This window comes from Palaemon carinicauda, chromosome 16 (assembly GCF_036898095.1).
Source record: "Palaemon carinicauda isolate YSFRI2023 chromosome 16, ASM3689809v2, whole genome shotgun sequence".
Classification (NCBI taxonomy): domain Eukaryota; kingdom Metazoa; phylum Arthropoda; class Malacostraca; order Decapoda; family Palaemonidae; genus Palaemon; species Palaemon carinicauda.
In genome coordinates this window covers 41,261,983-41,279,482 of record NC_090740.1, presented here as the reverse complement: position 1 = coordinate 41,279,482, position 17,500 = coordinate 41,261,983, and positions in this window count along the sequence as shown.

The window sequence follows — 17,500 nt, the reverse complement described above, 5'->3', positions numbered from 1 at the left end:
TATATATATATATATATATATATATATATATATATATATATATATCAGGAAACGTGTGATAGGTAAAATATATTTCTATCTTTTGAGGAAATGTCGGAAGGCTCATGCGGTCATGCGTGGATCAGATTATGTTCTTCTCATGTACAGTACAAGTTAAAAAACAAACGGTTTTCAAGAAAGGCAAATGATCTAAACTAATATATAGATATATGCATTCAATTTGCAAAAGTTTCAAAGGTAACTTAAAAGAGAGTCGAGTCTATGTGCTAGTGACAATTAGGCCTTGGACAAAACAGTTGTCCTAAAGATCGGCGTTCATACCCGCTCTCTCCTCTAGTTAGGGACAGGAATGACTATTTAATGATTGGTGATGACCTAGTACTTATATCTGTCACCACCTCAAAACAGAACAGAACCCTCATTTATCCTTCAAGTCCGTGTTGGTTGAGTTTAGATTAGATACTAAGGTTTTCATTGATTTACATATCAATATCTTATTCAAGAGATACTTTCCAGAATAACTATCACCAATAAATTTTTTTTTTGCATCTTATAAAGTTTAAGATATTGTAAAATTTACAGAAAAGGCTTAAAAGCGGAAATATGAATGATAGTTAAAAACAATCTTATGGAATAACAATGGTATAAGTTAAAACTTGTGTCTATTGAGCGGAAATGATAGATTAATGAAAGAATGTTTGTTTTGTTAGAATGAAAAGTGTCAATACATACCACGGGATACGAATGTTTTTCTTGTTTTGAAGGAAACAGCGCGGCGGCAGATACGCCAAAGAGAAGTATGCATATCCCCCGCATCGTCTACATACCTGTAAAACAAGAAATTACGTACTGAATAACAACTGGTTGATAAGGTAGACACCCAATGATTATAAATCAGCAAAAATATAAACAACAAAACTAACAACAGTAACAAACCGTATGGCGCCATGACAGTTACAGTTCAACCTTTAATAGTAACTCATCTGTCAAAAGTTACAATAATATTTTTTGGAAAATCTAATCTTTTATTGGAGTCTCGTGTTAATTTTAATATTCGTTTACCAGAGTGCACTAGATGATACGTAGAGGTGTTGGACATAGAAACAAGGTTAAAAAACCAAACGCTTCTAAAGTTGACTATTCCTAAAATCCAGATGCTTATTTTCAATCACAAGATCAACTGATTTTCGTATTTATTCAGAGAATGTATCCTACAATTCTGTCAACAAACTGACACAGAATAACAAGAACAAAACCATTATTTCCTCTTTCAAGGAGGAAATAATAGAGGTACCAAAGAAACATGTTAAACTACCTTTTTCAAACAAATATATCTTTACAAGTTTTTCTTTTTTCTCACAGTTATTCTTCGTTCCTAATTACGTTGAGTGGATGTTTCAATCCATAAGCAAATCCTATCCCAGGACGAACACAACTTGAAGAAACTGTAAGTTCGCTACTTAATTGCTGATATTTTGAAATACTGAAAAAATATTATGATAAGAGAAAGCGGACTGACGACAGAAAAGGTTCTAACGCGTTGGACAAAGAATTCCGTAGTCGTAAGTAGATGAAAATCTAGTTTGTTTTATTATATAAATTTCATTTTTCCATGCAAATCATAACTCTTATAGTATATTTTAGGTTTTTATTACGAAAATATCACTGCGTCTATTACCTTAGATGTCAGGAGGCCATATAGCTCCTAATCAATCAATCAGTCAATCAATTGCGGAAATTTTTTTTTACGAATGAGTTTTTTTTTTTTTTTTTTTGATTCAGTACGATTGAGTAAATTCATGTAAAAAATACTTTTCTTTAGTAAAAAGTAATTTAGGATATGTGTAAACCTGAAACAGAAGGAAAAATTAGGAAACAAGTTAGACGGGCAAATGCAAGATACAAATAAAAAAGAAAATATTTTCCGTCAAAAAATTAATTTAATTTTCATGGATCTCAACGTTAAAGAATAACTTTTAATAAAATATTCAAATTTCAAACTATCAATGAATTGACTTATAGCAATTCTTCAACACCCAGTTTATAATCAAGCTATGATTTCAGTGTATTACATCGAATCTTTAATTAACAAGCACAAACTGGTAAACTGGGAATGCATGCACTGCTCCATAAGTCATATATTTTTCTGTTTTTGGATTTGATGGTAATTCATTTTGATGCTTTTATTCATATCTAGGGATTATTACATCTATTTGCACCGAAAAACTGGATTTTCATACATTAACAATCCGGATGGCAATTAATGAATAATATACAAATAAGTGTGCTACAAATTCCTCCATATTTGCGAAAAATAATTGGCAATTTTTTTTTTTTTTTTTTTTTTTTTTTTTTTTTTTTTTTTTTTTTTTTTTTTTGTTTTTTTTTTTTTTACAAAATAACTAAAAGTTTTTTCCTTATAATTATCCAAAATTTTTATGATATATACGACAATTAACAAAACTTTCTAACAATCTCATTTAGTATAAAAGATACACAACTTTATCTAAAACAATGAGAAAGATAACCTAATGAGAATGATATCATAATTTTTTTGTTTACACCTTTTGCTTTTAGAAATATGTTTCTTCATTATCTTCGCAATAACACAGTTTTTTTTGCTGAACAACACCTAGAAATTAGGTCTTATGATTATAGTCAATACACTAAGGATCCAAAAAAAGTAGAAAAAAAATTAGATATGGACTATGTCTCTAAATAGGGCACTGATTACACTTCGATTGAATCATAAATCATAATGATATATATTTTTATATGACATGACCTCTATACATACTACATGCATTTTCAATTACCGTATCCCACTATCAGTTTCCTTGACAAAAGATTAGGGAATATGTAAGAGAACACAATGAGGTATTGGAGCTGTATAATGACGTCTTTTGAGTCAATATGATGCCTTGAAATGAAAGGTATATTTGAATTTTATGATGAAATAATTCAATTTATGATTGATTGCTAATTATGTCATATTTCGTTTGGTAGTCGGACTGCACGACATCCCTGAAACAGGTCATTTTTGACAGTTTGCAAAATAATTTCAGGTAATAAATCATTTCAAGATGATTACCTCTATTAATATTCTTAGATTAATTTTCAGGGACAATGTTTCCTTGAATGACAATACAATTAAAAGAAATTCGATGAATTCACCGTGAATTGAGAATTACGATTTATGGAAAATTTCTATCATCAATAACATAGTACTCTTGGGGAAGTAATGCGAAAACTACTTATGACAAACAAATGCTGTAAATCATATTTGCTCAGAAATAATGTTGATGACGTAACCATACTGTAAATATTGATACACTGATCACTGTACCAAAGTTTTCGATAGGTCGACCTCCAGGGAGAAGTTATGTTTATGATTATTGACATGAAATATAGCAGTAAGTTTAGAGATATAAATGACTACTTATATGAGTAAGGTAATTTCAGAGGCAAAGGAATAATAATAATAATAATAATAATAATAATAATAATAATAATAATAATAATAATAATAATAATAATAATAATAATAATAATAATAATAATAATAATAATAATAAGTAAAGGACAACAAAGCTAAGAATAAATATGTTACTAGTATTATACTAACCTAACTGTATCCCACAATAATATGGCAACATTATATCACTGATAAGAAAGTCAAAATAGAAAGCTTCCATTCAGCCCAGAAAAACAATTATATTGCCCTTTTTTTTCTGGAATATCTTCCCAGTCCAAGTACCGTGTCTACTTACCTATCTGCACCTGAGTTATAATAATGTTAATATAGTGTCTAATGATTAGGAGTTAGAAGGAAATGAAATACATGTATTAATAAACAATTAAAAGAGAACTGCAAACATAGATCATGGTATTGAAATAAATGATACAGGATAAATTTATGAAGTAGTGAGAGTAAATTACAGATGACAGGATATGATAACAATATAATTGTGACTCCATGTTATAGGGGAAAACACGTAGGTTATTCGAAAGAACAAATTTTCCCGATTTATATGATAATCAATTTTGTTAAAATTGAAGTCTAAAGCCCCTGAGTAAAATGAAAATGTTTTATAGAGTAGTATAAAAAGTTTGATTTGTGAAAGTGTATTTAAGAAATTATCTGAACAGTCCCGTAACTGTCGAACACTAATTCTTAGTGTTATTGACAATAACTTTGAATAAGAGCATTTAGATATAGAAAAGGTTTAAAATAGGTAGATAATTAAAGCAGGATAAGCTTGTAAGCAGTACGACGTATCAGAATTGAACATCAGCCTAATTGGTAAACGACCAGAAAAGAGAGTTAGAACAAAAAGTTTCATCCCATCTACAGGATTACTTTGAAATATAAAAGACAATATCAATAGAATGTTTATCCATCGGATATTCACTTTACCTACGAAATATGACATTCCTAGGATAAATATCCGGATTTAAAAGAATAGTAGAATATCTATCTTACATGTAATTCCTGATTTTTGATCAGCACTTAAAGAATCTAAATAATGCGATCTCCGGTTAAAGAACTGGAATGATGATATGCAGATCTCCCATCGGTAATACGTACAAATATCTCAGTAATTAGGGTTTAATGTTCCAAATAAGATCGAACCTTAATTGGACATGGTGTTTTTCCAACTTTTTTGAAGCAATTGATGAGCTGGTAAGGTAAAAACTCTATCTCATTAGGATTAATGTGTTTTGAACCCTTAAGGTCGTAATCATAGGTTCTTTGGCCAGTTGCTGCTCTCACTTTATTATTCTAATTTTCTCTTTCCAATCTATGTCGAACCTTTTTTAACTTTTACTCCATTGTCAAATTGTGTTCCCCCCATCCTAGTAGCACTCAGTTCTGACTAGTCTCCTTAACCCAAATGCTAAGCACAGTCTTTAAATCATATCAAATGAGATACACAGCAAGTTGCTCTCGATTCACAGTCATAATCCAGAAAAAGAGCAATAAAGACAAAATTACATTTTGCACTTCACATTAAAAAAAACAGGAGTGTTTCTAAACTTGCCCAAGATATATATATATATATATATATATATATATATATATATATATAAATATTTATATATATATATATATATATATATATATATTTATATATATATATATATATATATATATATATATATATATCTGTCTATATATATATATATATATATATATATATATATATATATATATATATATATATATATATTAGTTACGTTGCTTAATATTACATTCTATAATAACTGATTTATGTTAGCTATGCATATATAGCTGCATTGACTCAAATTACGGTAGAGTCATGAACAGTCTAATGTCAGTCATGAAGAAATGTTAGTATGAATGAATTCCAGAATTCTAAAGGATTATTCTGGGTTATGGTAGTCTTTGCAGTTCATTTACCAGCATAGGATTGTGATGGCCTATTGAAAACGTCCCTGCCGGGCAATCGCCAGACCGAGGTTCGAGTCATGCTTAAACTCGATAGTTTTTTGTAGTGTCTGCAACCTCTTTATCCTCGTGAGCTAAGGTTAAATGAGTTTTGGGGAAGCCTATACAGGTCTACCAACTGAGTCATCAGCAGTCATTGCCTGGTCCTCTTTGGTTTTAGCTGGCTTGGAGAGGGGTCTTGGGCGCTGATCAGTCTCTAGTCTAGGGCATTGTCCTACTAGCTAGGGCATTACCACTGACCCTTGCCTCTGCCAGTCATAAACGGCTTTTAAACTTTTAAAGCTTATCGCTGATTTACGTATATACTAATCATTAATAATTTCAAAATGCATTTACAGTAAGACTATATAAATTCTCTCAAATGAGCATGCTGTAGGGTAGCTACTTTTAATGGTTTAAAGGTCACTTTTGAATGGCAGGGACAAGGGACAGGAAAATGTCCTAAACCTAGAGACTGACCATTACCATATATACATATGATTAGTGTCCAAGCTGTGGAGCGGCAAAAAATGGCTGTTATAACTCAACAAGTAGGCCTATAGGCTCCCCAAAACGCCCCATCCCTTACACACAAGGAGAGTGATATTTCAGACACTACTAACTACTCGAACTTGAGCGGGTCTTGAATTCCTATACATTTGAGATACCACAGTTAGAGAGTTATTGGGTTCTTTGACTGGTCAGACAGTACTACAATGGATACCTCTCTCTGGTTACGGGTCATTTTTCTTTTGCCTACACTTATACCGAATAGTTGGGACTATTCTTTACACATTCTCCAATGTCCTCATACACCTGACAACAATGAGATTACCAAATAATTCTTCCTAGTTCAAGGGTTTAACTACTGCAATATATTGTTCAGTGGCTTCTTTCCTCTTGGTAATGGTAGAAGAGACTCTTTAGCTATGGCATGCAGCTCTTCTAAGGAGTACACTCCAAAATTAAACCATTGTCCACTAGTTTTGGGTAGTGCCATAGCTTCTGTACCATGGTTTTTTCACTGTCATGGGTTAGAGCTCTCTTGCTTGAGGGGACACTCGGGCACACTATACTATTTTAGTTCTCTTCCTATTGTTTTTTGTTTTTTTGAAGTTTTATAGTTTATAGATGAAAGACTTTTTTTTTAATATTGTTACAGTTTTTTAAATATTTTTATTGTTCATTACCTCTCTTGCTGTTTAATTATTTCCTTGTTTCCTTTCCTCACTATTTTTCCCTGTGGAAACCCTTGGACTTAAAGCATCCTGCTTTTGCAACTACGGGTTTATCTTAGCTAGTAATAATAATAATAATAATAATAATAATAATAATAATAATAATAATAATAATAATAACACAGTGGTTGGCTGGGACGTTTTCAACAGGGTTGTGGCCATGAAAGTTCAATGTACAATATTAATATAGGGTTGGAATATTTGAAATACAGCATTTTTAAAAAGATATATATACATGCACACACACACACACACACACACATATATATATATATATATATATATATATACACACACACACACACACACACACACACATATATATATATATATATATATATATATATATATATATATATATATATATATATATATATACATATATATATATATATATATGGGGAATGTTATCGTAATGCCAAGCATCCTTATCAGAAGAAAAATCACAAATAAACAATGGAATATTTACGAGAGTAAATAATCCCTATAATTTCAAAGTAAATTTGTTCATATTCAATTTAGATACTGTTGACTCTATTACAAAAACCTGTTTACGTAATACGAAATACCAATGTCTATAAAACATATCTAAGAATGAAATCCATGATTCCGGGAAGTAAATCTCTACTAAAATATTCTTCAAAATTCCTCCACTTACAGAAATTCCATTGCAAATTTGTGGAAACAATTGGCATGTAATAACTTTACTATTACCATAGAGTCAATAATACAAAAGAGAGCTTCAACAGTTTATAAAGAAACACAAAAAGACAATAAAATTATGTCACACCTTGTATAAGCATAATAATTTACAAGGTAGCAGATATAGTATCTGGTTTCAAGAATTTCATTTTGTTTTGTTGTTGAGATTAAATAGCGGGTTATTTGCTGGTTTCGTCCTAGTACCTTCATCTCTTTCAAAGGCTCATATTTATAGAAAGGTAAAACAAATTCACATAGAAAAAAGTTATTTGCTAGACTAAAGAAAATCGGAATTTTATTTTTCGGTTTTTCACAGACATAAGTACATAACATGTACATCAGAACTGATATCTTATTCAATTCTCGTAGGATGATCATTGATTTTATTGCAATTATTTTATTGCAATGATTAACTTTTTCTTCATAGTTGGTTTTATGTGAGCACACTATCAAAAATTTGTCGTAAAAAAACGGCAAAAATCCTGGAGTAAATGTTGCCAGGCATTTACCGTTTTAAAAACGGATATATTGACGTAAAGGAGTGATACTACGGTCACCAACCCGTAAAATATATTAAGAGTATTTTACTGAAATACGGCTGAAAACAGTATCTTTTTAAGGAGAATTTCCGATTAAAATTACTTTTTTTTTTTTTTTTTTTTTTTTTTTTTTTTAACAGTGCAGGATGAGTAGGGATCGTCTTCTTCAGCCACTAGAAACATTGGCATAGAAAGCAATACCACCAGAGAGAGAGAGAGAGAGAGAGAGAGAGAGAGAGAGAGAGAGAGAGAGAGAGAGAGAGAGAGAGAGAGTGTCTAGAATTTCTTTTTTTTCTGCGCCGCTCGAGGATTAAGGTTCATTCTACACTTCCGAGATAAAATATAAGCTATGGCAAACATAATTATGTCAGTGCATATGTGTGTTTATATTGAATAATGCAAACTCATTAGTAAGTTTAGGCATCCTCAAGTACAAAATATCCCAATCAACTCTCCAAGAAATTAAAGGGAAACACACACAGTTGAAAGACATACCACTGTACTGAGTAACATTACTCACGTGTGACTGGCGACAAACGAATCACGACTTTGAAGGGAATTGAGATTAAGACTCCACTCTTACCTGATCTTCAATGGGCTTCCAAGTTCCCTACGCGCATGTGCAAACTTTTGCGTCGATATTCTCGAAGTTACACTTTTACATCGAGATAGCCTGAAACACAGTTACGTAATGAAGGAATGTTTTATACATGAGACTGTGTAGTCTATTAGGTGGTAATTTTCGAGGATATTGACTTTGTTGTGATCACTAAAAGCCGATTTTATGGCTTTATTCACTTGGTGGAATACAAATATAAAAAATTCACATCTGTAATTTTTCACGATAGTTCGGTAGAAGTTAAGACATTATTTTTATCATTACAGGTTTATTCATAACATACCAACCAAATAAAATGGAATTTACACACAGGAACAAAAAGTCATAAAAAACCTTAATATGCGTTTAAGCCACTGTATCCTTCAAGGGAATGACATGTAACTGAAACCCTCCGCAAAATATAATGAATTACTAGGATATGACGTAAATAAAAAAGGAAATGACTGATCATATTGTCATTTGCTAATCATATAAAAATTATGAAAAGAAATCTTTGAAAACAAGTTTCTATCAAAGACTATAAACATTCTTAGCGAGTTAATTCTTTTGAGATAAAGTTAATGAGGTTGGACAGGAAGATGGAAGAAAAACAGCGAGAACAGAGGTAAAGCTGTGGCTAAAAAGTAGTGTAGCTAAGGGATAAATGGTCGGTGGAAAGATCCTTCACTAATTTCTACAGTACAGCATGTGAGTATCACCTCAATGATGACTGTGCCAGTGATCAGCAAACTCATCCAAGAACGGTTTAGCAAAACATTTTATGGACTTTTACCCTAATATTACTAAGAAAAAAAAAGAAAGAATAAAAAATACTATACTATAATGCTATAGAAGGATATATCTATAAGTGGTTAATTCAATGATTATATTAATATAAATCTATGGAGGGACGGATAATGGACTAATAGGGCGTTGATCTGATTTTGAGACCGATAATTATTTGATTTTTCTTTTAATTTAGTGGCTTGGTCCGTTTTTCTTATTTTTTTCCTACCAATTAATCCTATTATACAGATTATATCGCTATAACATAGCAAGCAAACATTGGTTATTCCAAAACGTAAATTCACTGTTATGTTGGGGATTTCAGTTGGGGGAAAGTTTTCTAGAACTATGTTTAGTTGATTTCAAATAATTGTAAGTCCATATTACCGGGACATCTAGAATGTGTGTCACCTTAGACGCCAGCCAAATAATTACGAAAATATTTGTTTTCCAGGTTTTAACTTGAAGAACTTAACAAGTCTCGCCATTATCTTCGACAGACTTTCTTTCCGATTTTCTTTCGGATGTGGTTATAATTTTCTTCCGTAACTTTGATCTGAAAAAGATTTACATTAATACAACAGATTATGTCCCCATACAAATTTGGAAAAATCTGCATCAAAACAGTGGCTCAATGTATATTTCAAAGTGGAGGCTTACATGTCTTTTCTAAACTAGGTCATTTTCCGACCCTATCTTCGTGTAGCCAGTTACGAAGTGCAAATCTTGACAGTAATTTTATGGATACTGCAAAGGAATTAGCCGGATCAAGAAATAGAAAGAATTAGGGGTCTGAAATATCTATCCAATTAGAATCAAGGTTAGATGTAGAAAATAGTTTGACTTCTAATGATATGATAGTTTAAATCATACTGTAGGTAAAAGAAACACACTTACATATATATAATATATATATATATATATATATATATATATATATATATATATATATATATATATATATATATATATATATTTATATACAGTATATATATATATACAGTATATATATATATATATATATATATATATATATATATATATATATATATATATATATATATATATATATATATATATATATATATTAATACGAGACCAAAACAAGCGAAGATGGGACTTTCATAAGTTACTTTACATAACTGTGATAATTAACATATGACAGAGAAGTAAGTGACCTTTCAATATTTTCTTTCTTCTTTTACGTCTCATGGAAGGATTTTTAAACTTCTCTTAATTACCTGTCTTGTCCCAAAACATGGCTCGACAGCGAAATGAATATCAAGAGGCCATTGGTTCTAAAGTTCATGGAAGAGCTACAGTGGGCGAATAGCAGCATAAGGTATTGATCTCAGCAATAGGCTGCATAAAAAGGATATAGTAATGAAAAGAAGTCAGCACTTTATAATTAATTTACAAATAAGTGTTTTAGAATAAAGCAAACAGTGGGCTTAATTGAAAGACCGAGGGATTTTGTTTGTTTATAAAGAGGGTCTCTTTTCACTACCTTTTCTTTATCTTCCCCTTTGGTCTTCTTTTTCAAAATCATTGTTATTGTCCTTCCTTCAGCTGAAGGGGTTAGTCTGGAGCAAGGCCAATATAGAGCGGTACTTTGCCTTACATGGTGTATCGGTTCGGATGGGTTGCCCATATCTATCTGACTTATTTTTCAGTTAGAATTTGTTTTTTTCGTACATCGTCATGTTCCTGTTTTCATTGTTAACATTATTATCATCAAGTTTGATTTTTAAGTGTGATATAACTTTTCTTATTTATTGTAAGTGTTATACTCTCAGGAGATAAAGAACAAAATCCTTGACCAGTGCATCCAATACCATGCCAATATCTTTGAATGTATGATAACATTCGTGACCTACATAACTATATAGGGACCTTATAGTTGTCTCCATACAGAGTGATATTCTATTATGTTCAGAAGCTATTATTTCTTGAATACGAAATCATGTGAGCAGTTCTTTCCTGGCTTTAAGAAACGATGGATTTCTAAATATAGTCTCATTCTTAGAACCAAGGGAATACTATTGTATATTAGGACTGAGTAATCTGCCTCCAGTAGATCTTGTTATGAATGTGGATGTGAAGACTTCCATCGTTAAAGTTTGTGGCAGGAGTCTTTTGCTTGTGTTGTATCTATCCATTCCCGACTACTTAAATAGTACTTTTTTCGTCGTCCTCTAACCATTATAGATAAGATACAACATGATAGGGCACTTTTATGTTTGTTGGCAATTCAAATTCTCCCTATAAGTATTGGTTGATTTCTATTTCTCCAACTGGTTACAATGGCTTAACATTACTAGAATATTCAAATCAATTAGCCTTTGAGCAAATAAAAAATGAGGATACACAGAAGTCGGTTTTTTGCACTTGTTGGAGACTCAGTAATATCACTCCACAAGGTAAAAGTGGCTTTGGTAGCTGTATCGCTTCCAATTGCTGCCAAATTTCTTTAACTCCTATGTTATCTAAAGTTTTTTAACTTTTTTCATAAAAAAGTCTAAGTGCACTCCAAAGTCAAACCATTGTTTTTTGTTCTTGGGTAGTGCCATAGCCTCTGTATTATGGTCTTCCACTGTATTAGGTTAGAGTTCTCTTGTTTAAGGGTATATTTGGGCACACTATTTTATCTACTTTCTCTTCTTCTTGTTTTGTTAAAGTTTTTATAGTTTATATAGGAAAAATTTATTCTAATATTCTTACTGTTCTTAAAGTATTTTATTTTTCCCTATTGTGACCCTTGGGCTCATAGCATCCGGCTTTCCCAACTAGGGTTGTAGCTTAGCAAGAAATAATAATAATAATAATAATAATAATAATGATAATAATGATAATAATAATAATAATATTCTACATCATTATGGACGGGTGCCTATATGACAAAGGGTGCACTGTATGGTAGGGAATTAACGAGGACAAAATGTCGATAAATGGTTTTCTATGAAATAATCCATGCATCTGTTAACAGACATTTTCCGTGATATCGTGACATCTGTTTCAGTAATATTGGAGATGAAAGAGCAGTATTGTAATGCTCATGGACAATGCACCTCTTCATGGAAAATTTGTGCCTTATTCAGAAAACTTTCACATGAAGTATCTGCCTTCAAATTCACGTTTCCTAAATCCCATTGAATTTTTTTTTCTGTCTTTGAAAATGATATGAAACAAAGACTCAATTGGATTCAAGGTAAAATGTCTCATCGATGTGCTGTTTCTTCTCCCAATATGTCTATGGCTAGTCAGAGGATATCCCTCACGGAAAGGAACATTACTCGTTCCATTGAAATAATTATTCGGGATGTAAACACTAATAATTATGGGTATTCAAATAAGTATTTGGCCAAATGTATTTTGAGAGAAGATAGTTTTTATTGGATAATTCAGAAAAATGTCATACTTTCATACCTTCGATATCTTTGTCAAAATGAACATTTGTACGTGTACAGAGTTTACAGTGTACAATACTGTACATTCGTAGTACAGTATAGTATTTATATCTAGGTAGACTACACTGTTAGAAAGAACCGTAATTTTAATCGGAAATTCTCCGTAAAAATATACTACTCTCAACCGTATCTCAGTAAAATACAGGCGACCACAATTTTACCCTACTTTATTATCATCTTTTACGGGTTAGTGACCGTAATATCAGTCCTTTACGTCAATATTTCCATTTTTAAAACGTCAAAAATCCTGGAATACATGTTGCTAGACATTTACGGTTTTTTTTTTAATACAAATTTTTAACTGTATATATTATCGTTTAGCCTAACATTTAAGTTTGTTAATGAAAATTATAGTAATTCACTCCCCATGGGTGTTTGTCTCCATTTTTGTAATGTAAATGAATACTGTATACATTATCTAATTACTTAATTTTTTAATAGATTTGGCCATTATGTGTCTGTTTAACTTAAAATCCCAAAGTTATGATTTCATATTCATGTTTAGAGGTTTAAAGGCCAATCATGAATGACAGAAGCAAGGGACAGTGACAATGCCCTATCAAGCAGGACAATGCCCTAGAGACTTACCATATCTACATAAATTATAATCAGCGCCAAATCCCTCTCCACCCAAGCTAGGACCAAGGAGGGCCAGGCAATGGCTGCTGATGACTCAGCAGATAGACCTATAGGTTCCCCCAAAACCCTCATCCACAAGGATGATGATTTTGCAGCGACCAAAAGAACTAATGAGCATGAGCAGGACTCGAACCCCAGTCTGACGATCACCAGTCAGGGACGTTACCACATACGCCATTAGAGATCTTACTGAATATCCTTGAAATGTTTAATATAGGAACATACGTACTTGGGCTTCATTTGTCTGAGGTAGCTAGAAATGTTAATGCACCGTTTTGCATTATTATTTCTATTGTTATTACCAGCTAAGCTACAACCCTACTTGGGAAAGGAGGATGCTATAAGCCGGGGAGCTCCAACAGGGAAAATAGCCCAGTGAGGAAATGAAACAAAGAAAAATAAAATATTTTAATAACAGTAACATTAAAATGAATATTTCCTATATAAACTATAAAAAACTTTAACAAAACAAGTGAAAGTGAAATGATATAGAATAGTGTGCCCGAGTGTACGCTCAAGCAAGAGAACTCTAACCTAAGACAGCGCAAGACCATAGTACAGAGGCTATGGCACTACCCAAGACTAGAGAACAATGGTTTGATTTTGGAGTGTCCCTCTCCTAGAAGAGCTGCTTACCATAGCTAAAGAGTCTCTTCTAACCTTACCAAGAGGAAGGTGGTCACTGAACAATTACAGTGCAGTAGTTAACCCCTTGAGAGAAGAAGAATTGTTTGGTAATCTCGGTGTTGTCAGGTGTATGAGGACAGACGAGAAACTGTAAAGAATAGGCCAGACTATTCGGTGTATATGTAGGCAAAGGGAAAAATGAACCGCAACCAGAGAGAAGGATTCAATGTAGCACTGTCTGGCCAGTCAAAGGACCCCATAACTCTCTAGCGGTAGTATCTCAACGGGTGGCTGGTGCCCTGGCCAACCTACTACCTACTACCTATCGTAAGAAATCGACCGTCAACCAAAAATTCTCCCGTTTCTAAAACTTTTAGAGAAGAAGTTAGTATATATCTAACTTCACAGGAAATAGAATCCCGAGCTTAAAGTTTTGGTTATATGTTTGCCGATAATGAAAGCGTTTCAGTGTTTTGCCAAATGTCTCCAGTTACGCACAAGTGTCTTGGAGTAACAATAATTGTCTGAAGATTTTAGATATTATTCAGTTTGTTGTGACTAAATTCAGGTGTACACTAGTAAGCATCTGCCTTTCACTTCGGTAGAAATGTTTTGTTATGGAATCTGTCGCTATGGCATGAGCATTGTTTCGATATTAAGACCTTTGGCTGAACTGTTTTTTACGTTTATTTCATTTATGATAAGATTGTGCCGTTTCATTTGAGAAAAGTGTGCGTCATTTCTTTCCCTTATAATAGCTGTCTTGACCGTTCTTAAATAAATAACGAGTCAGATAACCATTTCAACGAGCGTAAATTACCTTCCTTAATTAGGTGGGATTAGCTGATAGTTAGCTTTAATCAATTTAGAAAACTTTTTGTTCTTGGTAAGATTTCTTAGACAAAAGATTTCAACGGTTTCTTTCATAAATTATATTAAAGGTTTAAAGGCCGCCCATGAAATGTAGAGGCAGGAGACAGTGACAATCCCCTAGCTAGCAGGACAATGACCTAGAGACTGACCATTTATACATATGAGCAGCGCCCAAGCTCCCTCTCCACCCAAGCTAGGAACAGAGAGGGCCAGGCAATGACTGCTGATGATTCAGCAGGTAGACTTACAGGCTCCCCCAAACCCCAAACACCCCATCCTTAGCAAACAAGAATGGTGAGGTTTCCAGACGCTACAAGAAATAATCAAGTTTGAGCGGGACTGGAACCTCAGTCCGGCGATCGTCAGGCAAGGACGTTTCCAATAGACCACCATGACGTTGAAAAGTAAAGCCAAAGTTAAAATGCGACAATATTCATAGGAATGTTGTAGACAAAGAGCTCAACAAAAGGTCATTATCATTTTTAATCATCACGAGTCACAGTGAAAGAATTGGAATATCAGTTCAGCGTCAATCACTGAATCTTTTATTCCACGAGAAAATAAAAACATGAAAATGATTATCGACGTTTGTCATTTGCTTGTCAGTAAATGTCACTAGGAAATAAAAATTCCTTGAAGGTTAAGATGAATAACTCAAAAGATTTTCAAGTTGACAGTAAAAAAATTAGGCAGTGTAATTAGAGTGGATTTTGAATAGCTTGCACAGAGAGAGAGAGAGAGAGAGAGAGAGAGAGAGAGAGAGAGAGAGAGAGAGAGAGAGAGAGAGAGAGAGAGAGAGAAAAAAACTTTACTGACTGAACTGTATCGACAAAATCCTACAAAAATGTTACTGTAGCTAACCAACATGAATTTACTATTTAAATTTCACCTTCGTCACCATTTCCACATCGCATTCATTCACATCAGACGATTGCCGTAATGGAGAGTTGATATTCTAATCTCTCGGAAAATTTTAATAAATTTTACCAAAAGACGTTTGAAAATTGTGGTTATCTGGAATTACGGAAACTACGAAATCAACCATATGAATACAAAACACATCAGTTAAAACACAGTAGTGCACAGTTAGTTCATTAAGTTTTATTTATATGGCATATAATATGATCGAATAATAGGTAAGTTGCTTAAATGCTATCTATGTATATTAAAAACCGGAGTTTGTTTGGCTAACAATAAATATAACCTTAAACCTCATAATGGATTTGTCAAAATCATATTAATGTTTGTCAAAAATAAAGTATTAACAAATTCACTGTAAACTTGATACACGTAAACTGATTTCATGACATCCAAAATTTCATAAAAACTGTACTGACCTTAGAAGGAAAATTTGCACAAGATTTTTTTTTTTGCATGTTGCTCACTCATACTCTGACTATGCAAAATTCTACCTTTATCAATCTGATCAAAAGAGATCTAAGGGTTAAACGTGGAAGGTATAGTAGTGTATGGAATTGGTGAGGTGACTTCTCTACTTTACAAGCAGAGGATATATTACAAAGGAAGAGGGTAATAAAGTCTCCTTGTTAACTATAGTCCATTTCTTTTAGCGATGCATATTTGCACCGACTCGCGGCGGTGCCCTTTTAGCTCGGAAAAGTTTCCTGATCGCTGATTGGTTAGAATTATCTTGTCCAACCAATCAGCGATCCGGAAACTTTTCCGAGCTAAAAGGGCACCGCTGCGAGTCGGTGCAAATATGCATCGCTAAAAGAAATGGACTATAGTACTTTGATGAATGACATAAATTGATCTAGATCCGTTTTAAGTGAGCTGTAGTTAACGGATACTATCTCGAATAGAAACTTCTGCTTGAATACAAAGATCAATCCGAGTAAGATAAATGATCACATATTTGTGGAAACGTATCTTGAGCCATTCTCGTATCATATAAAGCAAACGGGTAATATTGCAAGCACGGATTTCCTTTTCTATTACTTTGAGTGATTTACTTGCAGTGCGGGGTGGACTGTGAAATAACAGATACCAGCTTCCTCTTATATTCGTAAAGATTTATAAGTTTCCTTCAAGTCATTATTTGAGAAAGATATCTTGTTTTACACTACGAAAAGAATTAATGCAGCTACTATCATTCTCACAATTCTATTTATAGAAAAATATCACAAGCAATGTCTTCTTGTTTTCATCATTAGGCATCTGTTTTGTAGAGTTCTCCTGGTTATTTTTTATCTCACTGTGATTCCCCTTTTATACTGTATACATTACAGGTGTTGAGTCCAACTGAGACATTGGACTTAGTTTTTGCATTTCCTATTCTTGAGAAATACTAGCATTCATCGTTTACAAAGTATAACAGGGGAGTAATCCTTACTTATCATGATGTGACTCCTCTTCATATCTTAAATGTTCTATATATGGCACTGCTCTGTGTACACTTTACTCAAAAGGAATTCTAAGTTCCAAACCAAGCAAAAAGATTGGGAGAAGAGGGTGGTAGACATGTGTACCTGGCCGTATGCTGGGTGAAAAAAATCTTATCTGAATGCTCACTCTCATCAGATAATGTAGTGGTCCACATCATATCTTGTTTCTTGCTTTCC